The 20,111-nt window shown below is 42.2% G+C and overlaps 1 long non-coding RNA gene across 10 annotated transcripts in view; it reads left to right on the top strand.

The window, feature by feature from the left end:
- Positions 1 to 20,111, top strand: part of LOC144382558 (uncharacterized) — a 110,649-nt gene that overhangs the window by 18,033 nt on the left and 72,505 nt on the right. For 9 of the 10 annotated variants that reach the window (XR_013449701.1, XR_013449704.1, XR_013449705.1 and 6 more), the window contains exons 4-5: positions 5,291 to 5,349; positions 8,134 to 8,242. This is a non-coding gene — a long non-coding RNA (uncharacterized LOC144382558). Of the gene's footprint in view, positions 1 to 4,504; positions 4,719 to 4,888; positions 5,045 to 5,290; positions 5,350 to 8,133; positions 8,243 to 20,111 lie in introns of all 10 variants that reach the window. The other variant, XR_013449699.1, reaches the window with a different exon arrangement.

Raw genomic sequence — 20,111 nt, forward strand, 5'->3', positions numbered from 1 at the left:
GGCATGTGGAGTGCCATCAGTTTTGATATCCAAACTGAATTTGTGATGGGGAGTCCATCTCATTTCTTCAGGGTATCAAAGATAAACACAGCTGGATATTAGTTAAGGCAGTAAAAATAGATTCTATCTAGTAACTACTGACAGTAGGGGAAAGAGCTGAGAATTCTAATTTTGCAGAGGTGATAGGATATTTTAAAAGGAGAATGTGGTGGGGAACAAGCAGAGACTCAGGTAGAGTCAGAAATGAAATATTAAAAAGTATAAATGTGGGGCGCCTGGGTGGCTCAGCTAGTTAAACATCCAACTCTTGATTTGGGCTCAGGTCATGATCTCAGGGTCCTGAGATGGAGCCCTGCCTGAGGCTCCACGTTGTGCATAGAGCCTGCTTAAGATTCTCTCTCCCTCTGCCCCTCCCACTCAAGAGCGTGCTCTCTCTAACAAATTAAAAAGTATAGGGGCACCTGGGTGGCTCAGTCGTTAAGCGTCTGCCTTCGGCTCAGGTCATGATCCCAGGGTCCTGGGATCGAGCCCCGCGTCGGGCTCCCTGCTCCGCGGGAAGCCTGCTTCTCCCTCTCCCACTCCCCCTGCTTGTGTTCCCTCTCTCACTGTCTCTCTCTCTCTCTCTCTGTTGAAAAATAAATAAAATCTTTAAAAAAAAAAACAAACAAATTAAAAGTATAAATGCAATTAGGTCAGCTGCATCTGTAATTATCGAATTTAGAATTCTGTCCTCCCTCAGAGACTGAGAGACAGAGGCCCTATCCTTCCTGATGAATACATTTCATTTCAAGGAAACAGCTTTCAGGTCCTTGACAAAGATACTTCTGAGTTCTAGGAGATATAGATACATCTGAAAGGGACAGAGGAAGAATTCATAATTAGTGAATGCTCTAAGGGAAGTCAGCAGCCTGTCCTCACTGTTGGCTGGCACAAACAGTAAATTCTGGCAGAGTTGAGTTTTTTGGGCTGACATTTTAATGGTCTGTGTGTGTCTGTGTGTGGCTGACAGGCAAGGTGTGGGGAGGTGGGCATGGGAGCGGCTACCAACAGCCTTATGTTGGTAGATGCCATGCTAGAGTTTATTTGTCTCTCAGCAGAGGTCTGGACAGAATCCCTATGTGCTCAGAGTTCTGCAGTTCTCAGTAACTAAAACAGTTTACCAATGGGAGACAGAGCCCACACAACTACAACTGTTGCTGTCTCTGTGTGAATTGAGTAACGGATTTGCAGTGACCGATTACCAACAGACTTTGAAAGAAGAGATGTGACTTGTCACTGATCATGATGTGCAGCCATTATTAGTGTTATGATTTGTAGACCGAAGAGCTAGCAGCTGAGTTTGTACTTTATGCGATTACTGACAGTTAATATGAAGTGGTAACTGAAGTTTGAATTGTGTTGTTGGGGTACTGGTATTATTTAAACCATGCATCCGTGCAGAGGACTGCCTGTTGAATATAGTGCTGTCACTTTTTTTTTTAAGATTTTATTTATTTGACAGAGAGAGAGCGAGAGAAGGAACACAGCAAGCAGGGGGAGTGGGAGAGGGAGAAGCAGGCTTCCCGCTGAGCAGGGAGCCCGATGTGGGGCTTGATCCCAGGACCGCGGGATCATGACCTGAGCCGAAGGCAAATGCTTAACAACTGAGCCACCCAGGTGCCCCAGTGCTGTCACATTTTACGGGAATTTAAATTGTGCAAATTTAAAATAATGTGAATAAATATTTGAAAGTTGTATGTTATATACAAAGTTTGAAATCGTGCAATTCTCTTAATACTTTAAAAAATTGTTGGGAATCATAGGATTTTAAAACTCTCTTAAACAACAAATTGAGGTCAGTATTTGTTATTACTATACATAATCCCTTTCACCTTAACCACACAAAATTTAACTCTATCATGTGTCAGTCTCCTGTAAGTGCTGTTTATGTGCTTTGAAACATTCATTTTGTGAATGATCTGCAGACTTGTGCTGCTATTTTAATATTCAGTGTTGCTAAAATAAAAATCTTTTTTTTAAACCAACTAACCCAAATATTTACTTAGGAGTGGTATTCATGCTTGTGCTCTAAAACATGCCTGAAAATTGGTAACTTTGGAATAGAATTTTTGTTTTTATTTATTTTTTAAAACACAGAGTTTAAAAAAATAAATAAAACACAGAGGTTGTTTTTTTTTTTTTAATATTTTATTTATTTATTTGTCAGAGAAAGAGCGTGAGCTAGCACAAGTAGGGGGAGCAGCAGGCAGAGAAGCTGGCTCTCCACTGAGCAAGGAGACGGATGTGGGACTTGATCCCAGGACGCTAGGATCATGACCTGAGCCAAAGGCAGATGCCTAACAGACTGAGCCACCCAGGCGTCCCAGAATTTTTATTTTTAATACAATTTGAATTTGATGCACTATGCAGTTGAATTGGTAGTTTAATTCTGTTAAATACTCAGAAAATATGAAGCAGAATTAAAACAAAATTTCTCTATCCTATTGGTAGATTTATGCTCTTTGAGAATGCATTTACTACATTTATTCCAATGGGAAAATTAGTACTCCATTATCTAAAGAGTAAATCTTGCCTTGTCTTCACTTACACATTCCTCACATCACTACTATGTACTATAAATATGTGGGTTTCATTGTTTTGGGGTTTGTTGAATCCTGGTTTTTAAAAAACAGCTTCAGGGACACCTGGGTGGCTCAGTCAGTTAAGCGTCTGCCTTCAGCTCAGGTCACGATCCCAGAGTCCTGGGATCAAGTCCCACATCAGGCTCCTTGCTCAGCAGGGAGCCTGCTTTCTCCCTCTGTCTCTGCCTGCCGCACCCCCCACCCCACCGCTTATGTTCTCTCTCTCTGACAAATAAATAAAATCTTTAAAAAAAAATAAAAATAAAAATAAAAATAAAAAACAGCTTCAACTTCAAAAAACAACAAAATCTTTATAATAGACATTTTGGAACAATTGGGGAAATTTGAATATGGAGTTGATATTAGAGGGTTTTTATGGAATTACTGTTAAATTTTATAGGTGTGATAATGTTATTGTGATCATGTAGGAGTATGTCCTTAATCTTAGAAGATATATGATGACATATTCAGGGCTGAAGTGTCACCATAAATGACTATACATTTAGATAGATAAAACAAACATGTTAAAATATAACAGCTGTCGACTCTAGGTGAGGTGTTTATGTCTGCTCATTGAATTCTTTCAAATTTTCTATTTGAAATTATCAGTAAGAGCCGGGACATATATTGACCAAGAAAATGTTTATATTCTTCACTGAAAACATGCTATAATAGTTATGCCCTTAAAATGCCATTTTTGCAACATGTCAGAAGATTGTGCACAGTCATCTAAGGGAGATCGGGCTGTGCGCGATAGTCGTTTTTTTTTAGTTTTTGTCTATTTTTATTCATCTACAACTTTTACGTATTGCAAGTAATTTTGAGAAGCTGGCACCATCCTGTTTTATCATCATTACTACTACTGCCAACACCACCAGCTCGGTGGTGGGAGAAGCTCTGTCATGGACTTGCTTTCTTTTTCAATGCTCGCACTGCGTGTACTCTCTCGAGTCCTCAGTCCGCGACAGTCTGCGACGGCTGAAAGTAGGCCTCACGCCTCCGGGCGGTTCTCCCCGACGCAGCTCCGGCCCCCCCGCCCCCTCCGGGGCGGGGCTCCTGCCGCGGGGCCTGACGGGAAACGCCCCTCCTGGTCTGCGGCAGGAGTCGCGCGGGAGCCGGGCGGGGGGTGGGGGGGGATGGGCGTTTCGGCGCATGCGCTGCCCGAGCTGGGCCTTGCGCCTGGGCGAGGCGGGGACTGGAGCGCGGTTGGGGCGCGGCGGGTGTTGAGAAATAGCTGCGCCCGCGGTGGGGGCGGGGTTCGGGTGCGGACTCGGGCCTCAGGTCCCAGCCAGCAAGAGCTGCCCCCGCGGGCGGATCGCGGCGCGACCTTTGTTCGCATACCTGCGCCTGGGGGTTCTCAGGCTGCGGTAGTGTAGGCGGCTCCTGTTCGGAGGCCGCCGCGCGCTCAGTGATTAATGCAGGGAGTCCTCACCGTTCTACTCTAATGGATTAGGAAACGGAGACTCAAGACAGGCCCGCGAGCGCCTCGGCCCGCGCAGTCCGCGGGAGACGGCGCTAGGAGGCACATCCACAGCTGTCTCCTCTCTAAAAAACGATTCTACCTAAACCCGGCGACCTAGCCCACCCAGCACTGAGCCAGGGGGCATCGCCGTCAAGTATAATGTGGAATCCGGCTTGTCGTGGGGCACTTGAATTTCCGGGATTCTTGGTGTCTCTTCAGCCTTCTTGGGTCACACTTCATAATGGTTAGTTACGCGTCTGGTCTGAACTGTCCAGCCTGTGTGTCCTCAGTGGTCCTGGTTTGGGTTTTTTGAGGGACCAGCCCAAGATTCCGGGGCGCAGGAAGTTCCAAGATTTGAGACCCTTATAGTAGGTTACAAGTAAAATAATTTTGGCCCTGACGTTCATGTCCCGGTTCCTAGGAACAAAGCAGCTCTCCTAAGGTAGAGGAATCCCACCTGGAAGATAGCCAGTCTGAACGGCGACCTCCCACCAGGGCTGCAGAGCAGAGGAGGACTAGGCCGAGAAAGAGCAGACGCTAGATTTGGAAGGCTAGTAGCAATATGTGATCCTTGTGTTCTGCAAGCCACCCGTCAAACTGTTGACAGCCTGAGTCTGAGCCAAGTTTCAGGAGAGGTGAGCTGGGGCTAAGGCCAAAGGGCAAGCCTGCCAAGGACAAGTCACTTCATTTGAGAGTTTGAGAGAGCGTGGTCTGGGGGAAAGAAATACCATCTACCACCAAGAAAATTCTATCTCAGACCTCCCTAACAGCCTTTGACTTCTTTCAAATGCTCCACTCTTTTCAGATCCCGAGGGGCTCTCATTACCATGCGCAGCATTGAGAGATGTGGTTGCTTCCTCCATTCTGACTTCACGGACTCAGAAAATAGTGTAGGAAAAGAACTTCCTGGATTACCTGTTTCTGCTTACAATGAAAGATGAAAAACACTGAGCTAGAGAGGGTAAATGTCCAGGTCATCCTGTTCATTTGTGGCCTAACCAATAGTCGGATTTTCAGGTACAGTTAAGTCAAAACGGGTTTTTGTCAAAAGACTGAGAAACTACTGCCAAGGTAGTTAAGGACCAAAGGATGTTCTCCTACAGGAGGTTTTATCCAGCTAGTGAGTGGAGTTTTATAGATGGGAGAATCCAGGAGGTGCAAGGCAGGTCAGATCTCTTGTGATTATTCTTTCTTTCTTCTCCCCTAGCTCCACCTTTGTAGTTCCCTACATGTTTCCTAGTTCCACAGAAAATGAATAGATCTCAGGTGAGTTGTTTATTGTTCTTCTCCCTATTTTGTTTACCGTGACTGTCTGAGACTTTTAAGGGTCAGTAGGTTAGAATGGAAATATAGAAATAGATGAAAATCAGCTTCAGGAAAAATATCCAGGACTGCATCAATATCAGGAGTAGCATGCAGAAATAGGCAGGTTTTATGATATTGCAGCCAAATTTGTCTGATTTTTCTTTTGTATGTTTTATTTTTATTTTTTCCCCCAAGATTTTATTTATTTACTTTAGAAAGAGAGGATGCATGTGAGTGGGGGGAGAAGAGAGGGAGGAAGAGGGAGGGGAAAAGAATCTCAGGCGGACTCCACGTGGAGCCCGACTCTGGGCTGCATCCCACCCCTGAGGTCACGACTCCAGCAGAAACAAGAGTCAGATGCTCAACCTACTGAGCCACCCAGGCACCACTTTATTCTTATTTTTATTTTTTTTTAAAGTAGGCTCCACACCCACATGGGGCTTGAACTCACAACCCTCAGATCAAGAGTCGCATGCTCCATTGACTTAGCCAACAAGGTGCCCCTAAATTTGATTTTTCTGATGGTTATAGCAAAAATGCAGACATTCTTTGTTGCATGATTTGAATTGGTCCTTAAATTGTCATGCTAATTCCTCATAAGACACAAGAGTTCTAAAAAATGTTCCTGCCCTGATTTTCCTGTAGGTAACAGTAAATAATCTTTCAGGGACTATGGGCGATCAATACAGCCTGCTGCCTGTAATTGCTCCTCAAGGGAAGCAGGACACTTTGTGCTGAAGGAGAATTCAGTCAATCCAGGTTTCTACAGGCCCAAGCGCTGTAGTCCCATAGACCTCTTTCTGATGATCCCACTTGATCCAGGCATATAGCCAGGGATGTCTCCAAGAAAGAATAGATTATACCACCTTCAGATAATCTCCTTTAATATTATGAATAGATTGTGCAGCAGATGGATTAAAGTTGTATTTTCTGGCAAATGTTTCCCCATTTCCCTTTCATATTTCAAACCAAATCACTTGTTGGATCTGTCTGGTAAGGGGCAATGGAGATCTTATTATGGCAAATATCATGGATCCTTTAGTACTTAAGTTACCTTAATTGAGGTAATACTCAGTGAATTGAGCATTCTGTCCAGTTTTGGTGCTCATGTCCAGTCTCTCCTAGAAAGTCTTCTTGGTTGGTTTCTGGTCTATTCCTCCTTCTGTGATTACTTCTTTTCTGTCTTTTCCATAGTGTCTTCTTCCTCTTCTTGCCTCTTATTATTGTTTCTCCCATAGTGTCCATTTCTGATCTCCCATTGTGCTCACTCTCTTGGTCTTGCTGGGTAATCTCTTCTCTCTGGGGATGTGGCGTTTGCTGGGATGCTTGAATCTGGCTCTCCAGTCCCGATCTCTCCCCTACCCTGGACCCTAATGGCCAACTTGCTGGACATCTCTGTATAGCTCATCTAAAGGCCCTTCAAACTCTACAGATCCAAAAGGAAAGTTGTTATTAACAGCCAGCCCCCCTGCTACCGTTCTTTATTTCCAACCAAATGTTATCACCAGCCAACCCATTGTCCAGGTAAAAAACACAACATTTTTTCTCTCTCTTTTTTTTAAGATTTTATTTATTTATTTGACAGAGAGAGAGAGACAGTGAGAGAGGGGACACAAGCAGGGGGAGTGGGAGAGGGAGAAGCAGGCTTCCCGCTGAGCAGGGAGCCCTATGTGGGGCTCCATCCCAGGACCCTGGGATCATGACCTGAGCTGAAGGCAGACGCTTAACGACTGAGCCACCCAGGCGCCCCCTCTTCCTTTTTTAATGAAATTGAAATAAAGTGCACAAATCCTAAGGGTACAACTTGATGAATTTTTCATATGCTCTGCATCTGGCTAGCTATCACCCAGATCAAGATAAGAGTTATTTTCTGCAATGTGAAGGCTTCCCTTGTGTTCTTTCCAAGACAGTACTTGCCCACTCTCACTTAATGGTAACCATTATTTTGACTTCTATTATCATATATTAGTTTTGTCTAATTTTAAACTTCATATAAATAGAATCATGCAATATATATTCTTTTGTGTCTTTTTTTTTTTTTTTTTTTAAGATTTTACTTATTTATTTGACTGAGAGAGTGAGCACAAGCAGGGGGAGCGTCAGGCAGAGGGAGAAGCAGGTTCCCCACTGAGCAGGGAGCCCAGGACCCTGGGATCATGACCTCAGCCAAATGCAGATGCTTATCCCTTAACCGACTGAGCCACCCAGACGCCCCTGGTCTGACTTCTTTTATTCAGTGTTATGTCTGTGAGATCATCCATGGGTAGCACTAGTTTGTTTTTTTTCCCCTTGTGTGGCTATACCACAGTTTATCCATTCTCCTTTGGATGGATATTTGGGCTTTTTCTAATTCTGGCTTTTGTACATGTCTTTTGGTATACATATGCTCTTGATTTTGAAGGATCTCAACCTAGAAGTGGAATTGAGGGGTCATAGAACATATATATGTTTGGCTTTGACAGATTCTGCCAGATGGTTTGACAAAGTAGTTGCACTACTTGACACTCCCACCAGCCATACACCAGTCCTGTTGCACCCTAGCCTTGACACTTGACGGCATTTGGTATTGTTTGTGAGGTGGTTTTCTTTTTTCTTATGAATTTGGTGGGTGAGTGTAGTGCTATCTCATTGTGATTTTATTTTGCACTTCTCTGAAGAGCGATGATGTTGAGCATCTTTTCATGTTAACTGACCATTTTGATATCTTTTTTTAAATTATTTTTTCTTTCTTTCTTTCTTTGTCAGAGAAAGAGAGAGACAGCAGGCAGAGGGAGAAGCGATGTGGGGCTCGATCCCAGACCCTGGGACCATGACCTGAGCCGAAGGCAGACGCTTAACCGACTGAGCCACCCAGGTGTCCCTTGATATCTTTTTTTTTGAAATGTGTTTCAGTCTTGTCCATTAAAAATTTTGACAGTTTGTCTTTGCTGTATTAACTTATAGGAGTTCCTTGTATGTTCTAGATATGAGTCCTTTGTCAGATATGGGTCCTGCAAATATCTTCTTTGAGACTTGTTCTGAATTTGATTAAGTCCAATTTATCAATCTTTTCTTTAATGGTTAGTGCTCTGTGTGTCCTATTTAAAAAAAAAAATCTTTGCCTATCCAGAAGTCATAAGGGAATTCTCCTGTGTTTTCTTTTAAAAGCTCAAATTGTTTTACTTTCACATATTTAAGTGTATGATCATTTTGAATTATTATATACATATACATGTATCTTTCTCTTTCTTTTTCTTTTTTTTGTTTTTTGGCATGAGCTATTGCTAACCAGTTCCTGCAGTACAATTTACTGAAGACCTTCCTTTCCCAACAGAATATTGTCGAAAATCATGTGACCACATATATGAGCATTTATTTTTGGATTTTTTTTTTTAAAGATTTTATTTATTTGAGACAGAGAGAGAGTGCATGTGAGAGAGAATGAACATGGGGAGAGGCAGAGGCAGAGGGAGAAGTAGACTCCCCGCTGAGTAGGGAGCCTGACGTGGGGCTCAATCCGAGGACCCTGGGATCATGACCTGAGCCAAAGGCAGACGCTTAACCGACTGAGCCACCCAGGTGCCCTGGATTTTTTTTTTAAGATTTATTTATTTATTTTAGAGAGACAGAGAGGGAGAGAGAGAGTGGGGGGAGGGGCAAACGGAGAGAGAATCCTGAAGCAGACCCCTTGCTGAGCGCAAAGGCCGATGCAGGGCTCAGTCCCATGTTCCATGACCCTGAAATCATGAACTGAGTTGGTCATAACTGACTGATCCAGTCAGGCGCCCCTCTTTTTGGATTTTTATTTCTATTGCAGTTGTCTCTTTGTCTAGCTCATGCCAGTAGTACCCTGCCCTTACTATTGTAGCTTTATAAAAAATTCATATCTGTGGGTATAAGTTCTCTACTTTCATTCTTCAAGATTTGCCTGGGCTACTTTAAGTCCTTTATATTTCCATATCAATTTTATAATAATCTGGTCAATCCCCCCCACCCCCAATCTGCTGGAATTTGGTATTGCATTGAATCTAGAGATTGATTTGGCACACTGGTCATATTAATATAGACTTGAATTTTCAATTCACGAACATGGCATTTCTCTTCATTTACTTAGTTTTTTTTTTTCTCAGCAATGTTTGATAAATTCCATGTATGCATCTTATACTTTTTTTGTTAGATTTATCCTTAGGTAGTTGACAATTTTTCTCTTTATTTGTGTATTGCTAATATATAGAAATATAGTCAATTTTTGTATATTGAACTTGTTTTCAGTGACCCTGCCATTTATTAACTCTCATATTTGATCTGTAGATTATTTTGGATTTTCTACCTACACAACTATGTTGTATGACTATTTCTTACTTTTTCATTCATTTTTAAACTTTATTTTCTCTCTTTATTGCTGTGGCTAGGAGCTATAATGTACTATGGAATAAAAATAGTACATCCTGTTGTCTTCCCAGTCTCAAGGGAAAGTTTTCAATATTTTATCATTTTGTTTGATGTTTGCTGTAAGTTTTTTGGTAGATATTCTTTGGGAAGTTTCATTCTGTTCCTAGTTTGCTGAGAGTTTTTATCATCCAATGGGTGTTGATTACTGAGATGATTATATTATGGTTTTCTCCTTTATTCTTTTAATGGGTTGATTAATATTAACATATTGATTGAGGTAATTTTTTTGGATTGAGGTAATTCTATTAATGTTTTGATTTTCAAATGTTAAACCAGCCTATTTTTTTTTTTTTTTAAGATTTTATTTATTTATTTGTCAGAGAGAGACACAGCGAGAGAGGGAACACAAGCAGGGGGAGTGGGAGAGGGAGAAGCAGGCTTCCTGCTGAGCAGGGAGCCCAATGCCGGCTTGATCCCAGGACTCTGGGATCATGACCTGAGCAGAAGGCAGACGCTTAACGACTGAGCCACCCACGTGCCCCTAAACCAGCCTATTTTTAGGGGGGAAAAATCCCACTTGATCTTGACATTCTGTCACCTTTTAAATTGCTTACAATTTTTGTCTTTGTCTTCGTTCATGAGAGAGACTGTTATTTTCCTTTCTTATAATGTCTTTGTTAGGTTTTATATCAATTTTATACTGGCCTCAAAAAACTTGAGTATTTTTTCATTGTCTGTTCTCTGGAAGTGTTTGCGTAAGGCTGGTTTTATTTATTTCTTAATTATAAAATTAAGTGAATTTATCTAGGGTCTGGATTTTCTTTATGGAGTTTTAAATTATAGATTTAATTTCTTTATATTCGGAAAATTGTCCTTTAGAACATAATGAAAGTTGCTGTTGTTTCTTCCCGGTTTGTCATTTGTCATCCCCAGGTAGGGAGTAGGTGCTTTTTGTTCCAGCGCAAAGCATGGCTCACACACACCAGTTCAGATAACAAGAGTCACACAAAGGGTTTCTCACAGTTGGCTTTGCTTTCTGGCTTTATTTCCCCCAGGGCTGATCTTCTAGGAACCAGTCAACAATGGTGTTAATTTAGCATACTGATATGAACTGAAAGCCTTAATCTTATCCCTGTCCCTTAATATTTTTAGTCAAGGTCAGCAGTGACCTCTATTGCTGAATCCAATGGTGAAAGTCTCAGTCTTCTAGTCTCAGTCTTCTTACTTGGTCTTTTATTTTTTTATTTTTATTTTTTAATGCTTAACCGACTGTGCCACCCAGGTGCCCCCTTACTTGCTCATCAGCCACATTTGACACCACTGGTTTCTTTTTCCTTCTTTTTCTTTCTTTTTGTTTTTAAGATTTTATTTATTTATTTGACAGAGAGAGAGAGAGAGAGAGAGAAAGAGCGCACAAGCAGGGAGGAGGAGCAGAGGGAGAGGGAGAGGTATGTGGGGCTTGATCCCAGGCCCCTGGGATCATGACCTGAGCCTAAGGCAGACGCTTAACCGACTGAGCCACCCAGGCGCCGCTACTTTTTCCTTCTGATTCACTTTATTCACTTGGCTTTCACACTTCATTAATGTTCCTTCGCTCTCCTGTTTGCTGGTTTCTCCTTTTCCTCCTATCTCTAAATGTTGGTGTGCTCCAGGGCGTGGTCCTTGGTCCTCGTCCTTCCTTTGTCAGAGGGCACTCCCTTGATGATCTCATCTTTCTTATCTGCTGATAATCTGTGGCTCGCACATCTCTTCCTGCACTTGAGATGCGTTATCTAATTGTCCAATCTGTATCTCCACTTGAATGTTTAGTAGACTCAAGTTCAACCTGACTAAAACTTACCTCCTGGGCTTCCCCTCCCAAACCTGCTTCCTCTGGTGCCTTCTCCTTGATTAATAGCAGACCCTTTGGAATCATCCTTGACATGTTTTTTTTTTTTTTAAGATTTTATTTATTTATTTGACAGAGAGATAGACAGAAGAGCACAAGCAGAGGGAATGGCAGAGGGAGAGGGAGAAGCAGGCTCTGCACTGAGCAGGGAGCCCGATGCGGGACTCGATCCCAGAACCCTGGGATCATGACCTGAGTCGAAGGCAGACACTTAACCTTCTGAGCCACCCAGGCACCCCTGACATGTTTTTTCTTGTGCTCCATATCTTATTTGTCAGCAAAATCACGGGGCCCTGTATCTAAAACATATCTAGAGTCTGACCTCTTCTGATCTTCTCTGCTGCAATTACCCTCACCAGGCCAGAATAATTGGTCTGGTCTTGTCTGGATTACAGAAATAGTCACAGAGCAGGTCTTGCTGCTTCTCAATCCTGGCCCCTCAACACAGCATCCAGAGTGCTCCTTGTAGAATGTGAGTCAGTTATTTTATGTCACTCCTCTGTTCAACATCTACATTTTTCTCTGAGTAAAAGCCAAGTTCTTACACTGGGTTATGTGGCCCATTTTTGATCTGATCTCACCTCATTAGCCCCTTGATCCCTCTGCTCCAGCCCTACTTGCTTTCTTGCTGTTCTAGAAACATACATGCACAGTGCCACCTTCATCCTTGTACCAAATGTACCTTCTGCCTGGAGTGTGCTTTGTCCAGGGAGCCTGGTGGTACACTTCCTTTCCTCCTCAGGACCTTGCTCAAATGTCATTGCTCAGTGAGGTCCACATGAACTCCCAGCTTAAAATTGCCACACTAACCTCGTGTTCCCCTTGCCGTAAGTTTGGTCTACTTTGTATTTTTAACATAGCACTTTTCGGGGCACCTGGGTGGCTCAGATGGTTAAGCGTCTGCCTTCGGCTCGGTCACGATCACAGGGTCCTGGGATCGAGTCCCACATTGGGCTCCTGGTTCAGTGAGGAGCCTGCTTGTCCCTCTGCCTCTCTCCCTGCTCATGCTTTCTCTCTCTCTCTCTCTGTATCTCTGTGTCTCAAATGAATAAATAAAATCTTTAAGAAAAACAAACAAAACATAGCACTTTTCATCTAACATACTCTACAGTGTCTTTATTACTATATTGTTTATCTTCTGTTTTCCCTAGGCTAGAGGAGGTGAGCTTTGTTTTTCACTCTTGTATCCCAAGTGCCCAGGACAGTGGAACATAATAAGTATTGAAAAATCATTAAATGCAAAAAAATCATTCAGTGAATGAGTGAGTGAATTTTTATGTGTTGGTTTGTTTTTAGATGTCTCTTTTGTAAGCTCCATGTAGTTTAGTCTTTTTAAGCCAATTTAATACAGACTTAAATATGTTATTATTTGAGTGTTTCCTTTTGTTTTATACTTATTCACTCAAATATATTTTTTATACAGTGTGAGGTCTAATTTCTTTTTTTTTTTTTTAAGATTTTATTTATTTATTTGAGAGAGAGAGAATGAGAGAGAGCGAGTACATGAGAGGGGGGAGGGTCAGAGAGAGAAGCAGACTCCCTGCTGAGCAGGGAGCCCGATGCGGGACTCGATCCAGGGACTCCAGGATCATGACCTGAGCCGAAGGCAATCGCTTAACCAACTGAGCCACCCAGGCGCCCGGTCTAATTTCTTTCTTAACAGATAACTTCATTTATAATTATGGCAACCTCATTCAATAAGTTAATCACCCTTTGCCTCAAATTTAAATTGTGACTTTACGGGGCGCCTGGGTGGTTCAGTTAAGCGTCTGCCTTGGGCTTGGGTCATGGTCTCGAAGTCCTGGGATCAAGCCCCGCGTTGGGCTCCCTGCTCAGCGGAAAGCCTGGTTCTCCCTCTCCTGCTCCCCCTGCTTGTGCCCTCTCTCTCTCTGAAATAAATAAATAAAAAATATTTAAAAGAAATTGTGACTTTACTATGTGTTAAGACATACATAAGACTATTAAGACTACTTCTGGACTTCTACTTGCTGCTGACATATTTTATTTTTGATTTGAGGAGGTTTGTAATAAATAGCAGTATCTGGCAGGGCAAGCACCGTTTACAGTTTTTGCTTTGGACATACTTATTTCCCCCCGTTTGAATTTAAAAAGTTATATCCAGTGGATCTCCTCCCTGTCTTGTAAAAAAATATTTAAGCACAGTAATAATAAAAAATTGGTTGGCTAAATTGTCTTAAACTTTTAGGTTAATTTTTTTTTAAAGATTTTATTTATTTATTTGAGAGAGAGAAAATGAGAGAGAGAGAGAGCACATGAGAGGGGGGAGGGTCAGAGGGAGAAGCAGACTTCCCGCTGAGCAGGGAGCTGGATGCGGGACTTGATCCCGGGACTCCAGGATCACGACCTGAGCCAAAGGCAGTCGCTTAACCAACTGAGCCACCCAGGCGCCCTTTTAGGTTAAGTTTTATGGCTCAGCATTTTGGTAAGTCTTAGATCTCAGGAACATTATTTTATGTCCTACATGAACATTTTTTTTTTCCTTAAGATTTTATTTATTTATTTGAGAGAGAGAGAGAGAGAGAGAGAATGAGAGAGAGAGACAGAGGGCATGGGGGGGAGGGTCAGAGGGAGAAGCAGACTCCCTGCCGAGCAGGGAGCCTGATGTGGGACTCGATCCCGTGACTCCAGGATCATGACCTGAGCCGAAGGCAGTCGCTTAACTAACTGAGCCACCCAGGTGCCCCCCCCCAAATTTTTTTTTTTAAATATTCATGTAGGGCAGGGCGCCTGGGTGGCTCAGTTGGTTAAGCGACTGCCTTCGGCTCAGGTCATGATCCTGGAGTCCCGGGATCGAGTCCCACATCAGGCTCCCTGCTCGGCAGGGAGTCTGCTTCTCCCTCTGACCCTCCCCCCCATGCTCTCTGTGTCTCATTCTCTCTCTCGCAAATAAAATCTTTAAAAAAATAAATAAATAAAAAATTTTTAAAAAGATTTTATTTATTTATTTGACAGAGAGAGACACAGCGAGAGAGGGAACACAAGCGGAGGGAGTGGGAGAGGGAGAAGCAGGCTTCCTGTGGAGCAGGGAGCCCAATGCGGGGCTCGATCCCAGGACCCTAGGATCATGACCTGAGCCGAAGGCAGTCACTTAACGACTGAGCCACCCAGGCACCCCACATGAACATTTTTTTAGGGGTGCCTGGTGGCTTAGAGAGTTAAATGTCTGCCTTCAGCTTGAGTCACGATCCCAGAGTCCTGGGATCGAGCCCCGAATCCCAGAATGGGGCTCCTTGCTCATCTGGGAGCCTGTCTCTCCCTCCGCCTCCCTCTCCCTGCCCCTGCTTGTGCTCTCTCTCTGTCAAATAAATAAATAAAATCTTAAAAAAAAAATATATTTGTTTAGTACAGAACAGCTTTATTGAAATATAATTCAAATGCCACATAATTCACCCTTTTAAAGTGTACACTTCAGTGGTTTTTAGTATATTCACAGAGTTGTGCAACCATCAACACTAATTTCAGAACATTTTTTTTTTTTAAAGATTTTATTTATTTATTTGACGGAGAGAGACACAGCAAGAGAGGGAACACAAGCAGAGGGAGTGGAAGAGGGAGAAGCAGGCTTCCCGCGGAGCAGGGAGCCCGATGTAGGGCTCGATCCCAGGACCCTGGGATCACAACCCGAGCCGAAGGCAGACACTTAATGACTGAGCCACCTAGGCGCCCCTAATTTCAGAACATTTTTATTGCCCCCCAAAGAAGCACCATACTCCTTAGCAGTCACCCCCATTCTCTCTTCCCCCCGACTCCTAAAAACTATTAACCTACTTATTGTCTCTGGATTTGCCTATAGTGGACATTTCATATACATATATAAATATTTCACGTACACTATGTACTTTTTGCGTCTGGCTTCTTTCACTTAGCATGCTGTTTTAAAGGTCCATCTATGTTGTAGTATATCATTTCCTTTTTATGGTCAAATATTCCATTGTATGGATATGCCACATTTTGTTTATTCAATCATCAGTTGATGGACATTTGGGTTATTTCTGCTTTTTCGGGCATTATCAATAATGTTGCTCTGAACAGTTGTGTACAAGTTTTTCTGTAGATATGTATTTTCAGTTCTCTTGAGCGCCCTAGGCCTGGAATTGCTGGGTCATATGGTAACTCTGTGTTTAGCATTTTGAGGAACTGTGAAATTTCCACAGTGAAGTTTACATTCCCACCAGCAATATATGAGGGTTCCCGTTTGTCCACATCCTTGCCATCGTTTGTTATTGTCTGTTCTTTTGATTATAGCTGTCCTGGTGGGTGTGAAGTGATATCTCCTTGTGGTTTAGATTTGCATTTACCTAATGACTAAAGATGTCAAGCATATTTTCATGTGCTTATTGACCATTTGTGTATCTTTTTTTGAGAATTATCTATTAAAATCCTTCACACATTTTTTAATTGGGTTGTCTATTATTGAGTTATAAGAGTTCTTTATATATTCTTTTTTAAAAAAGATTTTTTTTTTCTAAAGAGAGAGAGCTTTTTTTTGTTTTTTATTTTATTCATTTATTTGACAGAGAGCGAGCACAAGCAGGGAGAGCAGCAGAGGGAGAGGGAAAAGCAGGCTCCCCGCTGAGCAGGGAGCATGACACAGGGCTTGATCTCAGGACCCTGGGATCATGACTGGAGCCAAAGGCAGATGCTTAATGACTGAGCCACCCAGGTGCCCTATTTTGGCTTTATTTTAATTTAAGATGTTATCCTCATTTTTTAATGCTTTCTTTGCTTTTTTATTTTTGATATTTCTTTTAGCTAAATATAAGATTCCTAATTATTTTCAGTTTTTGTTTTAAAATTAAAGACAAGTTTTCTCTATGATTGCTTTAGTTGTAGCTTTTAGATTTCATGTGACAAATCCCCACTTTGTTTTTTTCTGGGTAATTAGTAATTTGGATGTTGGTTACTTTTCTTTGACCTAGTTTTTAATTTGGAGGCTCTCATGAGTTAATGACTTTTTGGTGAGATTATTTTTTTCATTTTGGTTTTTGTAGGTCATAATCAGACAAAGTAACCTGTAAAATCTCCGATTTGTAGAATTTAATAATATTTTCTCTGAAATCAGCGTAACATAACAATTATAAGTGGATCTTTATTGTCAGATGACCTGATTCCAGTTAAGGATGAACTTGGAAAGTTGATAACATTTTTCTGCCTCAGTTTTCCTGTCTGTTAATTGGGAGAAAATAATACCTATGTTACTGGTTTTTCCTGAATATGAGATAATATATATTTAAAATATTCTATGAAAGGCATTCTTCCAAATAAGTGCCTACTGAATTTTTTTTATTAACTTTTTTTTTTTAAAGATTTTATTTATTTATTTGACAGAGAGAGACACAGTGAGAGAGGGAACACAAGCAGGGGGAGTGGGAGAGGGAGAAGCAGGCTTCCCGCTGAGCAGGGAGCCCGATGCAGGGCTCAATCCCAGGACCCTGGGATCATGACCTGAGCTGAAGGCAGACGCTTAACGACTGAGCCACCCAGGCGCCCCAGTGCCTATTAGAATTTTACCTGTCAGTATTATTACCTGGCACAAGAGTTAAATAAACTCTATTCGATAGTTGTCCTTTTTTATTGGTAGAGATATATTGTCTCTCACTGTAATTGTGGTTTGTTTTCTTTAACCAAATTATTCTGTAATTATAGCAGTTTTTCTTTATCTATTTGGATACATACAAGTTTGACTTAAACCTTGATTAATTTTTTTTTATTAAAAGATTTTATTTATTTATTTGACAGAGAGAGACACAGTGAGAGCAGGAACACAAGCAGGGGGAGTGGGAGAGGGAGAAGCAGGCTTCCCGCGGAGCAGGGAGCCCGATATGGGGCTCGATCCCAGGACGCTGGGATCATGACTTGAGCCGAAGGCAGATGCTTAACGACGAGCCACCCAGGCGCCCCTAATTTTTTTTTTTTTTAAGATTTTATTTATTTATTTGACAGAGACACAGCGAGAGAGGGAACACAAGCAGGGGGAGTGGGAGAGGGAGAAGCAGGCTTCCTGTGGAGCAGGGAGCCCGATGCGGGGCTCAATCCCAGGACCTGGGATCATGACCTGAACCCAAGGCAGACACTTAATGACTGAGCCACCCAGGTGCCGCAAACCTTGATTAATTTTTACCATTTATCATTACATGATATTTGCCTTTGCCCCATTGAAAGTTAAGGCTGCAAATTCTACTTTATCTGATGTAACTAAGGCCATGCTTGCTTCCCTTTTATTTGCATTTTCTTATAAAATTTTGTTCATTTCTTCATTTTTCACCATTTTTAATCACTTTGAGATTTATTTTTTATAAATAACAAATGTCAACATTTTGGCTTTTTAGACCATTATGTCAGTCTGTCTTGGATAAGAAATATATCCATTTGGGATGCCTGGGTGGCTCAGCTGGTTAAGTAGGTGCCTTCGACTCAGGTCATGATCCCACGGTCCTGGGATCAAGTGCCGCATTGGGCTCCTTGCTCAGGGGGAAGCCTGCTTCTCCCCCTGCTTGTGCTCGCTCTCACTCTCTAATAAATAAATAAACAAATAAAATCTTAAAAAAAAAAATATATATATATATATATAATTTAAAAAAAATATATCCATTCACATTTTCTGCAGTAATCCATATATATGGTTTTATATATCCACCTTAGTTTGCTAAATATTATATTTGAGTATCACATATATCATAATTTTATGCTATTAATTATACATTTTCAGAATCTGGCTCATTCAAATTTCTTAGTATTTAATTTTTTTTATGTTAATTTGGTAGACTTCTGATTTTTAATTCTCACAGTTACCAACTTACTCCTGAATATTATAACTGAGTGTATATCTACTAACATATCAGGATTACTTCATTGCTTTTCTGCTGCTTCATGCTGCAGTGATTGCTACTCCTCCTCCAGCCCCTCTTAGATGACCTTAGAAAGCTTTAGTCCACCCTACCCCACACGTAGACTCCTTTATTTCGTTAATTTATCAGTATATTATTGGTTCTTCCCTATGGACAGCCTCTGTTTCAAGAGGTCTTTTTTAACATTATGTTGTACATTTCAAGTAGGCTCCACACCCAGCATGGGGCCCAAAGGGGGGCTTGAACTCACAACCCTGAGATCAAGACCTGAGCTGAGATCAAGAGTTGGAGGCTTAGGGGGCGCCTGGGTGGCTCAGTCGTTAAGCGTCTGCCTTCGGCTCAGGTCATGATCCCAGGGTCCTGGGATCGAGCCCCGCATCGGGCTCCCTGCTCAGCGGGAAGCCTGCTTCTCCCTCCCCCACTCCCCCTGCTTGTGTTCCCTCTCTCGCTGTGTCTTTCTCTATCAAATAAATAAATAAAATCTTTAAAAAAAAAAAAAAAAAAAAAAGAGTTGGAGGCTTAGGGGCGCCTGGGTGGCTCAGTCGTTGAGCGTCTGTCTGCCTTTGGCTCAGGTCATGATCCCAGGGTCATGATCCCAGGGTCATGGGATCGAGCCCCACATCGGGCTCCTTGCTTAGCTGGAAGCCTGCTTCTCCCTCTCCCACTCCCCCTGCTTGTGTTTCCTCTCTTGCTGTGTCTCTCTCTGTCAAATAAATAAATAAAATCTTAAAAAAAAAAAAAAGATGGGGCGCCTGGGTGGCTCAGTCGTTAAGCGTCTGCCTTCGGCTCAGGTCATGGGTCCCAGGGTCCTGGGATTGAGCCCCACATCGGGCTCTCTGCTCTGCGGGAAGCCTGCTTCTCCCTCTCCCTCTCCCCCTGCTTTTGTTCCTGCTCTCGCTAACTCTCTCTCTGTCAAATAAATAAATAAAATCTTAAAAAAAAAAAAAAAAGATTTGGGAGGCTTAATCAACAGCCACCTGGGAGCCCCTATGTTGTACATTTCAAATCATGTTAATATTATCCATCTAGTTGTAGCTGTATATCACTAACAAGATCTCTTGTTTCCCACTCCTTCCCTTCCTCTTCAACTTCCCCTTGCTTGAGACTTGTTTAAGAGTTTTTTTTTTGTTTTTTTAAAGATTTTATTTATTTGACAGAGAGAGACACAGTGAGAGAGGGACCACAAGCAGGGGGAGTGGGAGAGGGAGAAGCAGGCTTCCCACTGAGCAGGGAGCCCGATGCGGGGCTCGATCCCAGGACCCTGGGGCCATGACCTGAGCCGAAGGCAGGCGCTTAACGACTGAGCCACCCAGGCGCACCCTGTTTAACAATTTATTTGTACTTCCACAGTGTTTTCTCTGTGGAGGTAACATAGGCGACTTATTCCTTGAGGCGCTGCCCATTTGAACACATCTGGTTTGGGGCCTGTCATGTAAAAGGCAATTTATTTGTGTATAAGATTTCTAGATTGAAATTCTTTTCTCATAATCTCATTGTCTTTTTGTTTTCACCACTGCAGAGGAGAAATCTGAAGTTGGGATACATCTCTTTACTTTGTGAGTCAGTTCTTTCATCTGGAAGCTTGTAAGAGTTTA

This window comes from Halichoerus grypus, chromosome 7 (genome assembly GCF_964656455.1).
Source record: "Halichoerus grypus chromosome 7, mHalGry1.hap1.1, whole genome shotgun sequence".
Lineage (NCBI taxonomy): Eukaryota > Metazoa > Chordata > Mammalia > Carnivora > Phocidae > Halichoerus > Halichoerus grypus.